This window comes from Triticum aestivum, chromosome 3D, assembly GCF_018294505.1.
Source record: "Triticum aestivum cultivar Chinese Spring chromosome 3D, IWGSC CS RefSeq v2.1, whole genome shotgun sequence".
Lineage (NCBI taxonomy): Eukaryota > Viridiplantae > Streptophyta > Magnoliopsida > Poales > Poaceae > Triticum > Triticum aestivum.
Window position 1 is genome coordinate 395,214,191 of NC_057802.1, and position 13,725 is coordinate 395,227,915.

Consider the following 13,725-nt stretch of genomic DNA (forward strand, 5'->3'; position numbering starts at 1 on the left):
TGCCGCCCTCCGCCACCCCGCGCCGCCGCCCCGCGCTGCCCCGCCTCGCCGCGCCGCCGCGGAAGCCGCCAGAGCCGCCGCCGATCCGATCCGATCTCGCCGTCCAGTTTTTTTCAATTTAGGTAAAAACCGTCGGTTTTTTAAACCCTAGTTTCGGTTTTTTAGATCGGTTCGTCGGTTTTCTCGGTTTAGTTTATTTGGTAGACGTTCGTTTTTACGAACGGTTTTTGCCCGTTAGTTACAGACGATGAACGTTCGTTCATTAGCCTGTTCGTCGGTTTTTCTTTTTCTCAGGTTTCTCGCGATTATTTTCGATCGCGATTTCTGATCCGATTTTCGTTTCAGTTTATCTTTTCGCTCGTTTATCGGAATCAGGCGATTCAAGCACCTAGATCTTCGTCTCGAAACCCTCTTTCTATTTAATCAACTTGAACAAAATTTTGGTACTGTAAAATTTGACTTTAGTTCAGATTAGTAAACAGATCTTGTTTCTTTCGCAGTTTGAGTTTCGTTGCTTCGTTTGATTTGATTCTTTTTGGAAACCGGAGTTCTTAAGTTGAACTTTCTGGTCAATTCTTCTTATTTGAGTTTTGCCCGTGCATCTGTGATTGATTGCTTATGTATGCTATTGTTTGTTTGCGATAGAATTCCCGGAGTGCGAAGCGTGCTACTACGAGTCCCTAGGTTTTGCGGATCGCCAGCAAGGCAAGTAACACGATCATACTCTTTTCATACCCAGTTTTTATGCATTAGTTCCAATCCTCAAACACTGCATGATTAGGATGTGATTAACTTGTGGGTATTGGGAAGTAGTTGATGAGGCAGAACCTATTGCCCTGTTATATTCAAACCCTTGGGAGTTACTTCTACGTATTGCTTATATTGCTATGCTATGCTCGTAGACGTGGTTTTGGTGAGTGAATCCATGACAGATGTGAGATTGTTAATTAATGGTTCAACTTAAGGTGGCAACTTTAATACACATCTGGGTGGATTGCTTGTCGGGCACCTGGAGAATCCAGTGTTGTCCTAGGATATCCCGGAGTACCCGTGTGATCATCCTAAGGTCCGCCACCCAGGCTCAAAGGGAACTGAGATATTTCATGCTAGAAACTTCTGTGTCCCCGGTTATGGACATCTTGAGTATCTAGTACTTGGATTATCCTAAGTATCTCATCACTCTAATTTAATATTGTTGGGTTGATAATTACTTTTAATTGGGATTGAGTTGGAGGAACCTTCTCAATGATGTTTCAACTACCATGATAGTTAAATAAAACTTATTCCTTTGTTGTAGGGAAAAATTGGCTTTTCGCAAAACTATAACCATAGAGCTTTCCACCAGCCAAATATGCATGTAGTGATAGCATTATTATGTTCTTGCTCTACTGTATTATATTGCCAGCATATTCCATGTGCTGACCCGTTTTCGGGCTGCAACGTATTATGTTGCAGACTTTTCAGACGAGGAGTAAGGTTCGTTAGGTCGTTGCCGTGCAGCTCAGCTATGCCGTTGGAGTTGATGGACTCACTTTATCTTCCAAGCCTTCCGCTGTTATCGTATTAGCTGACCTTAAGCCATATTTATTGTAATAAGTTCTCTTTTGAGACATTCGATGTAATAAGTGTGTGATTGCTACTCTGTTATAAATCCTTCGAGTACTGTGTGTGTCAGCATTACCGATCCAGGGATGACATGGAAGCACAGAGACTTGACCGTTTGAGGTCGGGTCGCTACATGTTGGGGAACATAGTAATTTCAAAAAAATTCCTACGCACACGCAAGATCATGGTGATGCATAGCAACGAGAGGGGAGAGTGTCGTCCACGTACCCTCGTAGACCGTCAAGCGGAAGCGTTATGACAACGTGGTTGATGTAGTTGTACGTCTTCACGATCGACCGATCCTCAGTACCGAACGTACGGCACCTCCGCGTTCAGCACACGTTCAGCTCGGTGACGTCCTGCGAACTCACGATCCAGTAGAGGTCGAGGGAGAGTTTCGTCAGGACGATGGCGTGGTGACGATGTTGATGAAGCTACCAACGCAGGGCTTTGCCTAAGCACCGCTACGATATGACCGAGGTGGATTATGGTGGAGGGGGCACCGCACATGGCTAAGAGATCAACAGATCAATTGTTGTGTCTATGGGGTGCCCCCTGTCCTCGTATATAAAGGAGCTAGGGAGAGGCGGCCGGCCAGGAGGAGGGCGCGCCAAGGGGGGAGTCCTACTCCCTCCGGGAGTAGGGCTCCTCCTTTCCTAGTAGGAGTAGGAGAAGGGAAGGAAGGGAGAGAGGAAGAGAAGGAAAAGGGGGGCGCCCCCCCTCCTTGTCCAATTCGGACTAGAGGGGGAGGGGGCACGCGGCTGCCCTGGCCGCCCCTCCTCTTCTCCCACTAGGGCCCATGAGGCCCAATTAACTCCCCGGGGGGTTCCGGTAACCCCCCGGTACTCCGGTATATGCCTGAAACCTCCCAGAACCCTTCCGGTGTCCAAACATAGTCGTCCAATATATTGATCTTTACGTCTCGACCATTTCGAGACTCCTCGTCATGTCCGTGATCATATCCGAGACTCCGAACTACCTTCGGTACATCAAAACACAAAAACTCATAATACCAATCGTCATAGAACTTTAAGCGTGCGGACCCTACGGGTTCGAGAACTATGTAGACATGACTGAGACACGTCTCTGGTCAATAACCAATAGCGGAACCTGGATGCTCATATTGGTTCCTACATATTCTATGAAGATCTTTATCGGTCAAACCGCATAACAACATACGTTGTTCCCTTTGTCATCGGTATGTTACTTGCCCGAGATTCGATCGTCGGTATCTCAATACCTAGCTCAATCTCGTTACCGGCAAGTCTCTTTACTCGTTTCGTAATGCATCATCCCGCAACTAACTCATTAGTCACATTGCTTGCAAGGCTTATAGTGATGTGCATTACCGAGAGGGCCCAGAGATACCTCTCCGACAATCGGAGTGACAAATCCTAATCTCGATCTATGCCAACTCAACAAGTACCATCGGAGACACCTGTAGATCACCTTTATAATCACCCAGTTACGTTGTGACGTTTGGTAGGACACAAAGTGTTCCTCCGGTAATCGGGAGTTGCATAATCTCATAGTTATAGGAACATGTATAAGTCATGAAGAAAGCAATAGCAGTAAACTATATGATCAAGTGCTAAGCTAACGGAATGGGTCAACTCAATCACATCATTCTCCTAATGATGTGATCCCGTTAATCAAATGACAACTCATGTCTATGGCTAGGATACTCAACCATCTTTGATCAACGAGCTAGTCAGGTAGAGGCATACTAGTGACACTTTGTTTGTCTATGTATTCACACATGTATTATGTTTCCGGTTAATACAATTCTAGCATGAATAATAAAGATTTATCATGATATGAGGAAATAAATAATAACTTTATTAATGCCTCTAGGGCATATTTCCTTCAACTGGCGGGTGTCAGTTTCTCCAACTTTGGTTGAATTGACTGTGGCTACGCCCGGTCCTTGTGAAGGTTAAAACAGCACATACATGACGAAATATCGTTGTGGTTTTGATGCGTAGGTAAGAATGGTTCTTGCTCAGCCCGTAGCATCCACGTAAAACTTGCAACAACAAAGTAGAGGACGTCTAACTTGTTTTTGCAGGGCATGCTGTGATGTGATATGGTCAAGACATGATGCTAAATTTTATTGTATGAGATGATCATGTTTTGTAACGAAGTTATCGGCAAATGGCAGGAGCCATATGGTTGTTGCTTTATTGTATGAAATGCAATCGCCATTTAATTGCTTCACTTTATCACTAAGCAGTAGTGATAGTCGTAGAAGCAATAGTTGGCGAGATGACAACGATGCTACGATGGAGATCAAGGTGTCGCGCCGGTGACGATGGTGATCATGACGGTGCTTTGGAGATGGACATCAAAGGCACAAGATGATGATGGCCATATCATATCACTTATATTGATTGCATGTGATGTTTATCTTTTATGCATCTTATTTTTCTTAGATTGACGGTAGCACTATAAGATGATCTCTCACTAAATTTCAAGGTATAAGTGTTCTTCCTGAGTATGCACCATTGCGAAAGTTCTTCGTGCTGAGACACCGCATGATGATCGGGTGTGATAAGCTCTACGTTCACATACAACGGGTGCAAGCCAGTTTTGCACACGCAGAATACTCGGGTTAAACTTGACGAGCCTAGCATATGCAGATATGGCCTCGGAACACTGGAGACCGAAAGGTCGAGCGTGAATCATATAGAAGATATGATCAACATAGTAATGTTCACCATTGAAAACTACTCCATCTCACGTGATGATCGGACATGGTTTAGTTGATATGGATCACGTGATCACTTAGATGATTAGAGGGATGTCTATCTAAGTGGGAGTTCTTAAGTAATATGATTAATTGAACTTTAATTTATCATAAACTTAGTCCTGGTAGTATTAGCATATCTATGTTGTAGATCAATAGCTCGCGTTTAGCTCCCATGTTTTATTGTTTGATATGTTCCTAGAGAAAACTAAGTTGAAAGATGTTAGTAGCAATGATGCGGATTGGATCCGTGATCTGAGGATTATCCTCATTGCTGCACAGAAGAATTATGTCCATGATGCACCGCTAGGTGACAGACCGATTGCAGGAGCAAATGCAGACATTATGAACGTTTGGCAAGCTCGATATGATGACTACTTGATAGTTTAGTGCACCATGCTTTACGGCTTAGAATCGGGGCTTCAAAGATGTTTTTGAAACGCCACGGAGCATATGAGATGTTCCAAGAGTTGTAATTAGTATTTTCAGACTCATGCCCATGTCGAAAGGTATGAGACCTTTGACAAGTACTTTACCTACAAGATGGAGGAGAATAGCTCAGCTAGTGAGCATGTGCTCAGAATGTCTGAGTACTACAATCACTTGAATCAAGTGGGAGTTAATCTTCCAAATAAGATAGTGATTAACAAAGTTCTCTAGCCACTATCACCAAGTTACTAGAACTTCGTGATGAACTATAATATGCAAGGGATAACGAAAACGATTCCCAAGCTCTTCGTGATGCTGAAATCGACGAAGGTAGAAATCAAGAAAAGCGTCAAGTGTTGATGGTTGACAAGACCACTGGTTTCAAGAAAAGGGCAAAGGGAAGAAGGGGAACTTCAAAAAGAACGGCAAGCAAGTTGTTGCTCCCGTGAAGAAGCCCAAAGCTAGACCCAAGCCTGAAACTGAGTGCTTCTACTGCAAAGGATATGGTCACTGGAAGTGGAACTACCCTAGATACTTGGCGGATAAGAAGGATGGCAAAGTGAACAAAGGTATATTGGATATACATGTTATTGATGTGTACTTTACTAGTGTTTATAGCAACCCCTCGGCATTTGATACTGGTGCAGTTGCTAAGAGTACTAACTCGAAACGGGAGTTGCAGAATGAACAGAAACTAGTTAAGGGCGAGGTGACGATGTGTGTTGGAAGTAGTTCCAAGATTGATATGATCATCATCGCACACTCCCTATACTTTCGGGATTAGTGTTGAACCTAAATAAGTGTTATTTGGTGTTTGCATTGATCATGAATATGATTTGATCATGTTTATTGCAATACGGTTATTCATTTAAGTTAGAGAATAATTGTTGTTCTGTTTACATGAATAAAACCTTCAATGGTCATACACCCAATGAAAATGGTTTGTTGGATCTCGATCGTAGTGATACACATATTCATAATATTGAAGCCAAAAGATGCAAAGTTAATAATGATAGTGCAACTTATTTGTGGCACTGCCGTTTAGGTCATATTGGTGTAAAGCGCATGAAGAAACTCCATGCTGATGGGATTTTGGAATCACTTGATTATGAATCACTTGATGCTTGCGATCCATGCCTTATGGGCAAGATGACTAAGACTCCGTTCTCTGGAACAATGGAGCGAGCAACCGACTTATTGGCAATAATACATACTAATGTATGCGATCTGATGAGTGTTGAGGCTCGCGGTGGGTATCGTTATCTTCTGACATTCATAGATGATTTGAGCAGATATGGGTATATCTACTTGATGAAACATAAGTCTGAAACATTTGAAAAGTTCATATAATTTCAGAGTGAAGTGGAAAATCATCGTAACAAGAAAATAAAGTTTCTACGATCTGATCGTGGAGGAGAATATTTGAGTTATGAGTTTGGTCTTCATTTGAAACAATGCGGAATAGTTTCACAACTCATGCCACCTGGAACACCACAGCGTAATGGTGTGTCCGAACATCGTAACCGTACTTTATTAGATATGGTGCAATCTATGATGTCTCTTATCGATTTACCACTATCGTTTTGGGGTGATGCATTAGAGACAGCTGCATTCACGTTAAATAGGGCACCATCTAAATCCGTTGAGACGACACCATATGAATTGTGGTTTGGCAAGAAACCAAAGTTGTCATTTCTTAAAGTTTGGGGTTGCGATGCTTATGTGAAAAAGTTTCATCCTGATAAGCTCAAACCCAAATCGGAGAAATGTGTCTTCATAGGATATCCAAAGGAGACAGTTGGTACACCTTCTATCATAGATCTGAAGGCAAGACATTCGTTGCTAAGAATGGATCCTTTCTAGAGAAGGAGTTTCTCTCGAAAGAAGTGAGTGGGAGGAAAGTAGAACTTGATGAGGTAACTGTACCTGCTCCCTTATTGGAAAGTAGTTCATCACAGAAACCGGTTTCTGTGACTCCTACACCAATTAGTGAGGAAGCTAATGATGATGATCATATAACTTCAGATCAAGTTACTACCAAACCTCATAGGTCAACCAGAGTGAGATCTGCATCAGACTGGTACGGTAATCCTGTTCTGGAGGTCATGTTACTTGACAATGGCGAACCCACGAACTATGATGAAGCGATGATGAGCCCAGATTCGGCGAAATGGCTTGAGGCCATGAAATCTGAGATGGGATCCATGTATGAGAACAAAGTGTGGACTTTGGTTGACTTGCCCAATGATCGGCAAGCCATAGAAAATAAATGTATCTTCAAGAGGAAGACGGACGCTGATAGTAGTGTTACTATGTACAAAGCTAGACTTGTCGGAAAAGGTTTTGACAAGTTCAAGGTGTTGACTACGATGAGATTTTCTCACTCGTAGCGATGCTTAAGTCTGTCCGAATCATGTTAGCAAATTGCCGCATTTTATTAAATCTGGCAAATGGATGTCAAAACTACATTCCTTAATGGATTACTTAAAGAAGAGTTGTATATGACGCAACCAGATGGTTTTGTCGGTCCTAAAGGTGCTAACAAAATGTGCAAGCTCCAGCGATCCATCTATGGACTGGTGCAAGCATCTCGGAGTTGGAATATACGCTTTGATGAGTTGATCAAAGCATATAGTTTTATGCAGACTTGCGGTGAAGCCTGTATTTACAAGAAAGTGAGTGGGAGCACTACAACATTTCTGATAAATATATGTGAACGACATATTATTGATTGGAAATAATGTAGAATTTTCTGGAAAGCATAAAGGAGTATTTGAAAGGAGTTTTTCAAAGAAAGAACTCGGTGAAGCTGCTTACATATTGAGCATCAAGATCTATAGAGATAGATCAAGACGCTTGATAAGTTTTTCAATGAGTACATACCTTGACAAGATTTTGAAGTAATTCAAAATGGAACAGTCAAAGAAAGAGTTCTTGCCTGTGTTACAAGGTGTGAAATTGAGTAAGACTCAAAGCCCGACCACGGCAGAAGATAGAAAGAGAATGAAAGTCATTCCCAATGCCTCAGCCATAGGTTCTATAAAGTATGCCATGCTGTGTACCAGATCTATTGTATACCCTACACTGAGTTTGGCAAGGGAGTACAATAGTGATCTAGGAGTAGATCACTGAACAACGGTCAAAATTATCCTTAGTGGAATAAGGATATGTTTCTCGATTATGGAGGTGACAAAAGGTTCGTTGTAAAGGGTTACGTCGATGCAAGTTTTGACACTGATCCAGATGAATCTAAGTCTCAATCTGGATACATATTGAAAGTAGGAGCAATTAGCTAAAGTAGCTCCGTGCAGAGCATTGTAGACATAGAAATTTGCAAAATACATACGGATCTGAATTTGGCAGACCCGTTGACTAAACTTCTCTCACAAGCAAAACATGATCACACCTTAGTACTCTTTGGGTGTTAATCACATGGCGATGTGAACTAGATTACTGACTCTAGTAAACCCTTTGAGTGTTGGCCACATGGCGATGTAAACTATGGATATTAATCACATGGTGATGTGAACTATTGGTGTTAAATCACATGGCGATGTGAACTAGATTATTGACTCTACTACAAGTGGGAGACTGAAGGAAATATGCCCTAGAGGCAATAATAAAGTTGTTATTTATATTTCCTTATATCATGATAAATGTTTATTATTCATGCTAGAATTGTATTAACCAGAAACTTAGTACATGTGTGAATACATAGACAAACAAAGTGTCACTAGTATGCCTCTACTTGACTAGCTCGTTGAATCAAAGATGGTTAAGTTTCCTAGCCATAGACATGAGTTGTCATTTGATTAACGGGATCACATCATTAGAGAATGATGTGATTGACTTGACCCATTCCGTTAGCTTAGCACTTGATCGTTTAGTATGTTGCTATTGCTTTCTTCATGACTTATACATGTTCCTATGACTATGAGATTATGCAACTCCCGAATACCGGAGGAACACCTTGTGTGCTATCAAACGTCACAACGTAACTGGGTGATTATAAAGATGCTCTACAGGTGTCTCCGAAGGTGTTTGTTGGGTTGGCATAGATCGAGATTAGGATTTGTCACTCCGAGTACCGGAGAGGTATCTCTGGGCCCTCTTGGTAATGCACATCACTATAAGCCTTGCAAGCAATGTAACTAATGAGTTAGTTGCGGGATGATGCATTACGGAACGAGTAAAGAGACTTGCCGGTAACGAGATTTAACTAGGTATTGAGATACCGACGATCGAATCTCGGGCAAGTAACATACCCATGACAAAGGGAACAACGTATGTTGTTATGCGGTTTGACCGATAAAGATCTTCGTAGAATATGTAGGAGCCAGTATGAGCATCCAGATTCCGCTGTTGGTTTATTGACCGGAGATGAGTCTCGATCATGTCTACATAGTTCTCGAACCCGTAGGGTCCATACGCTTAACGTTCGGTGATGATCGGTATTATGAGTTTATGTGTTTTGATGTACCGAAGCTTGTTTGGAGTCCCGAATGAGATCAGGGACAAGACGAGGAGTCTCGAAATGTTTGAGATGTAAAGATCAATATATTGGAAGGCTATATTCGGACATCGGAAAGGTTCTGAGTGGTTTGGGTATTTATTAGAGTACCGGAGAGTTACGGGAATTCGCCGGGGAGTATATGGGCCTTATTGGGCTTTAGGGGAGAGAGAGGGGCTGCCTAGGGCAGCCCCCCCCCAAGGCCTAGTCCGAATTGGACTAGGGGGAGGGGCGGCACCCCCTCCTTCCTTCTCTTCTCTCTTCCCCTTCCTTCTCTCCTACTCCTACCACTTGGAAGGGGGGAATCCTACTCCCGGTGGGAGTAGGACTCCCCAGGGCGCGCCATAGTAGAGAGCCGGCCCTCCCCCTCCTCCACTCCTTTATATACGGGGGAGGGGGGCACCCCATAGACACACAAGTTGATCATTGATCTCTTAGCCGTGTGCGGTGACCCCTCCACCGTAATCCACCTCAGTTATATCGTTGTAGTGCTTAGGCGAAGCCCTGCGCCAGTAGCTTCATCATCACCGTCATCATGCCGTCGTGCTGATGAAGCTCTCCCTCGAAGCCCTACTGGATCGTGAGTTCGTGGGACGTCACCGAGCTGAACGTGTGCAGATCGCGGAGGTGCCGTACGTTCGGTACTAGGATCGGTCGATCGTGAAGACGTACGACTACATCAACCGCGTTGTCATGACGCTTCCGCTTTCAGTCTACGAGGGTACGTGGACAACACTCTCCCCTTTCGTTGCTATGCATCACCATGATCTTGCGTGTGCGTAGGATTTTTTTTGAAATTGCTATGTTCCCCAACATTCTTCTCTCTCTTTGATTCTCAATACCATGTTCTCCTCGATGTTCTTGGAGATCCATCCGATGTAATACTCTTTTGTGGTGTGTTTGCCAAGATCCGATGAATTGTGGATTTATGATCAGCTTATCTATGAATATTATTTGAATCTCCTCTGAATTCTTATATGCATGATTTCATATCTGTGCAAGTCTCTTCGAACTATCGACTTAGTTTGGCCAGATTGGTTTTTCTTGCAATGGGAGAAGTTCTTAGCTTTGGGTTCAATCTTGCGGTGCTCGATCCCAGTGACAGAAGGGGAACCGACACGTATTGTATTATTGTCATCGAGGATAACAAGATGGGGTTTTCATCATATTGCTTGAGTTTATCCCGCTACATCATGTCATCTTACTTAATGTGTTACTCTGTTATATGAACTTAATACTCTAGATGCAGGCAGGAGTCGGTCGATGTGTGGAGTAATAGCAGTAGATGCAGGCAGGAGTCAGTCTACTTGATACGGACGTGATGCCTATATTCATGATCATTGCCTTAGACATCGTCATAACTTTGCGCTTTTATATCAATTGCTTGGCAGTAATTTGTTCACCCACCATAATATTTTCTTTCTTCAGAGAAGCCTCTAGTGAAACCTATGGCCCCTGGGTCTATTTTCCATCATATAAGTTTCCGATCTACAATTTTAGTTTCTGATTTACTTCCTTTGCAATCTTTTACTTTCCGTACCATAAACCAAAAATATCAAAAAATTTAGTTTACCATTTATCCATCTCTATCTGATGTCACTTTGCAAATAACCGTGAAGGGATTGACAACCCCTTTGTCGCGTTGGGTGCAAGTTGGTGTTTGTTTGTGCAGGTATTCGGTCACTTGCGCGTTGTCTCCTACTGGATTGATACATTGTTCTCAAAACTGAGGGAAATACTTACTCTACTTTGCTGCATCACCCTTTCCTCTTCAAGGGAAAAACCAACGCAAGCTCAAGAAGTAGCGCTCCTACATATTCTACGAAGATCTTTATCGGTCGAACCGTTATGAAAACATACGTAATTCCCTTTGTCCATCGGTATGTTACTTGCCCGAGATTCGATCGTCGGTATCTCTATACCTAGTTCAATCTCGTTACCGGAAAGTCTCTTTACTCGTTCTGTAATACATCACCTTGTGACTAACTCCTTAGTCATTTGCTTGCAAGCTTATGATGTGTATGACCGAGAGGTCCCAGAGATACCTCTCCAATACTCGGAGTGACAAATCCTAATCTCGATCCATGACAACTCAACAAAAACCTTCGGAGATACCTGTAGAGCATCTTTATGATCACCCAAGTACGTTGTGACGTTTGATAGAACACAAGGTATTCCTCCAGTATCCGGGAGTTGCATAATCTCATAGTCGAAGGAATATGTATTTGACATGAAGAAAGCAATAGCAATAAAACTAAACAATCATTATGCTAAGGTAACAGATGGGTCTTGTCCATCACATCATTCTCCGAATGATGTGATTCCGTTATCAAATGACAACACATGTCCATGGTTAGGAAACCTTAACCATCTTTGATCAATGATCTAGTCTAGTAGAGGCATACTAGGGACACAGTATCCGTTTATGTATTCACACATGTATTTAAGTTTCCGATCAATACAATTCTAGCATGAATAATAAACCTTTATCATGAATAAGGAAATATAAAATAACAACTTTATTATTGCCTCTAGGGCATATTTCCTTCAATCTCCCACTTGCACTAGAGTCAATAATCTAGTTCACATCACCATGTGATTAACACCCATAGTTCACATCGCCATGTGACGAAGACCCAAAGAGTTAACTAGAGTCAATAATCTAGTTCACATCGCCATGTGATTAACACCCAAAGAGTACTAAGGTGTGATCATGTTTTGCTTGTGAGAGAATTTTAGTCAATAGGTCTACCATATTCGGATCCGTATGTATTTTCCAAATTTCTATGTCTACAATGATCTGCATTGGGCTACTCTAGATAATTGCCCCCACTTTCAATACATATCCAGATTGAGACTCAAAGTCATCTGGATCAGTGTTAAGGCTTGCATCGACATAACCCTTTATGAAGAACTCTTTATCACCTCCATAACCGAGAAACATTTCCTTAGTCTTTTTAGGTAACTAAGGATAATTTTGACCGCTGTCAGTGATCCACTCCTGGATCACTATTGTACCGGCTTGCAAAACTCATGGCAAGGCACACAACATGTCTGGTATACAGCATGGCATACTTAATAGAACCTATGGCTGAGGCATAGGGAATGACTTCCATTCTCTCTCTATCTTCTGCCGTAGTCGGGCTTTTGAGTCATACTCAACTTCACACCTTGTAACACATGCAAGAACCCTTTCTTTGACTGATCCATTTTGAACTTCTTCAAAATCTTGTCAAGGTATGTGATTTGTGAAAGTCCTATTAAGCGTCTCGATCTATCCCTATAGATCTTGATGCCTAATATATAAGCAACTTTACCGAGGTATTTTATTGAAAAATTCTTATTCAAGTATCCTTTTATGCTATCCAGAATTTCTATATCATTTCCAGTCAACCACATATAATATCAGAAATGCTACATAGCTCCCACTCACTTTCTTGTAAATACAGGCTTCATCGTAAGTATGTATAAAACCATATGCTTTGATCACCTCATCAAAGCGTATATTCCAACTCCGAGATGCTTGCACGAGTCCATAGATGGATCGTTGGAGCTTGCATACTTTGTTAGCACCTTTAGGATCGACAAAACCTTCTGGTTGTATCGTATACAACTCTTCTTTAAGATATCCATTAAGGAATGCAGTTTTGACGTCCATTTGCTAGATTTCATAATCATAAAATGCGGCAGTTGCTAACATGATTCGTACAGACTTAAGCATCGCTACGGGTGAGAAAGTCTCATCGTAGTCAACCCCTTGAACTTGTCGAAAACCTTTTGCGACAAGTCGAGCTTTGTATACACTAACATTACCATCAACGTCAGTCTTCTTCTTGAAGATCCATTTATTCTCTATGGCTTGCCGATCATCGGGCAAATCCACCAAAGTCTACACTTTGTTCTCATACATGGATCCTATCTCAGATTTCATGGCCTCAAGCCATCTGTCGGAATCTGGGCTCATCATAGCTTCACCGATTACAGTATCGCGAAGAGCTCGGGAATCGTTTTCATCATCCCTTAGCATATAATAGTTCATCACGAAGTTCTAGTAGCTTGGTGATAGTGACTAGAGAACTGTGTCAATCACTATCTTATCTGGAAGATTAACTCCCACTTGATTCAAGTGATTGTAGTACCCAGACATTCTGAGCACATGCTCACCGGCTGAGCTATTCTCCTCCACCTTGTAGGCAAAGTACTTGTCAAAGGTCTCATACCTCTCGACACGGGCATGAGTCTGAAATACCAATTTCAGCTCTTGGAACATCTCATATGCTCGGCGGCGTTCAAAAACGTTTTTGAAGTACCGGTTCTAAGCCGTAAGGCATAGCGCACTAAACTATCAAGTAGTCATCATATTGAGCTTGCCAAATGTTCATAATGTCTGCATCTGCTCCTGCAATAGGTCTGTCACCTAGCGGTGCATCAAGGA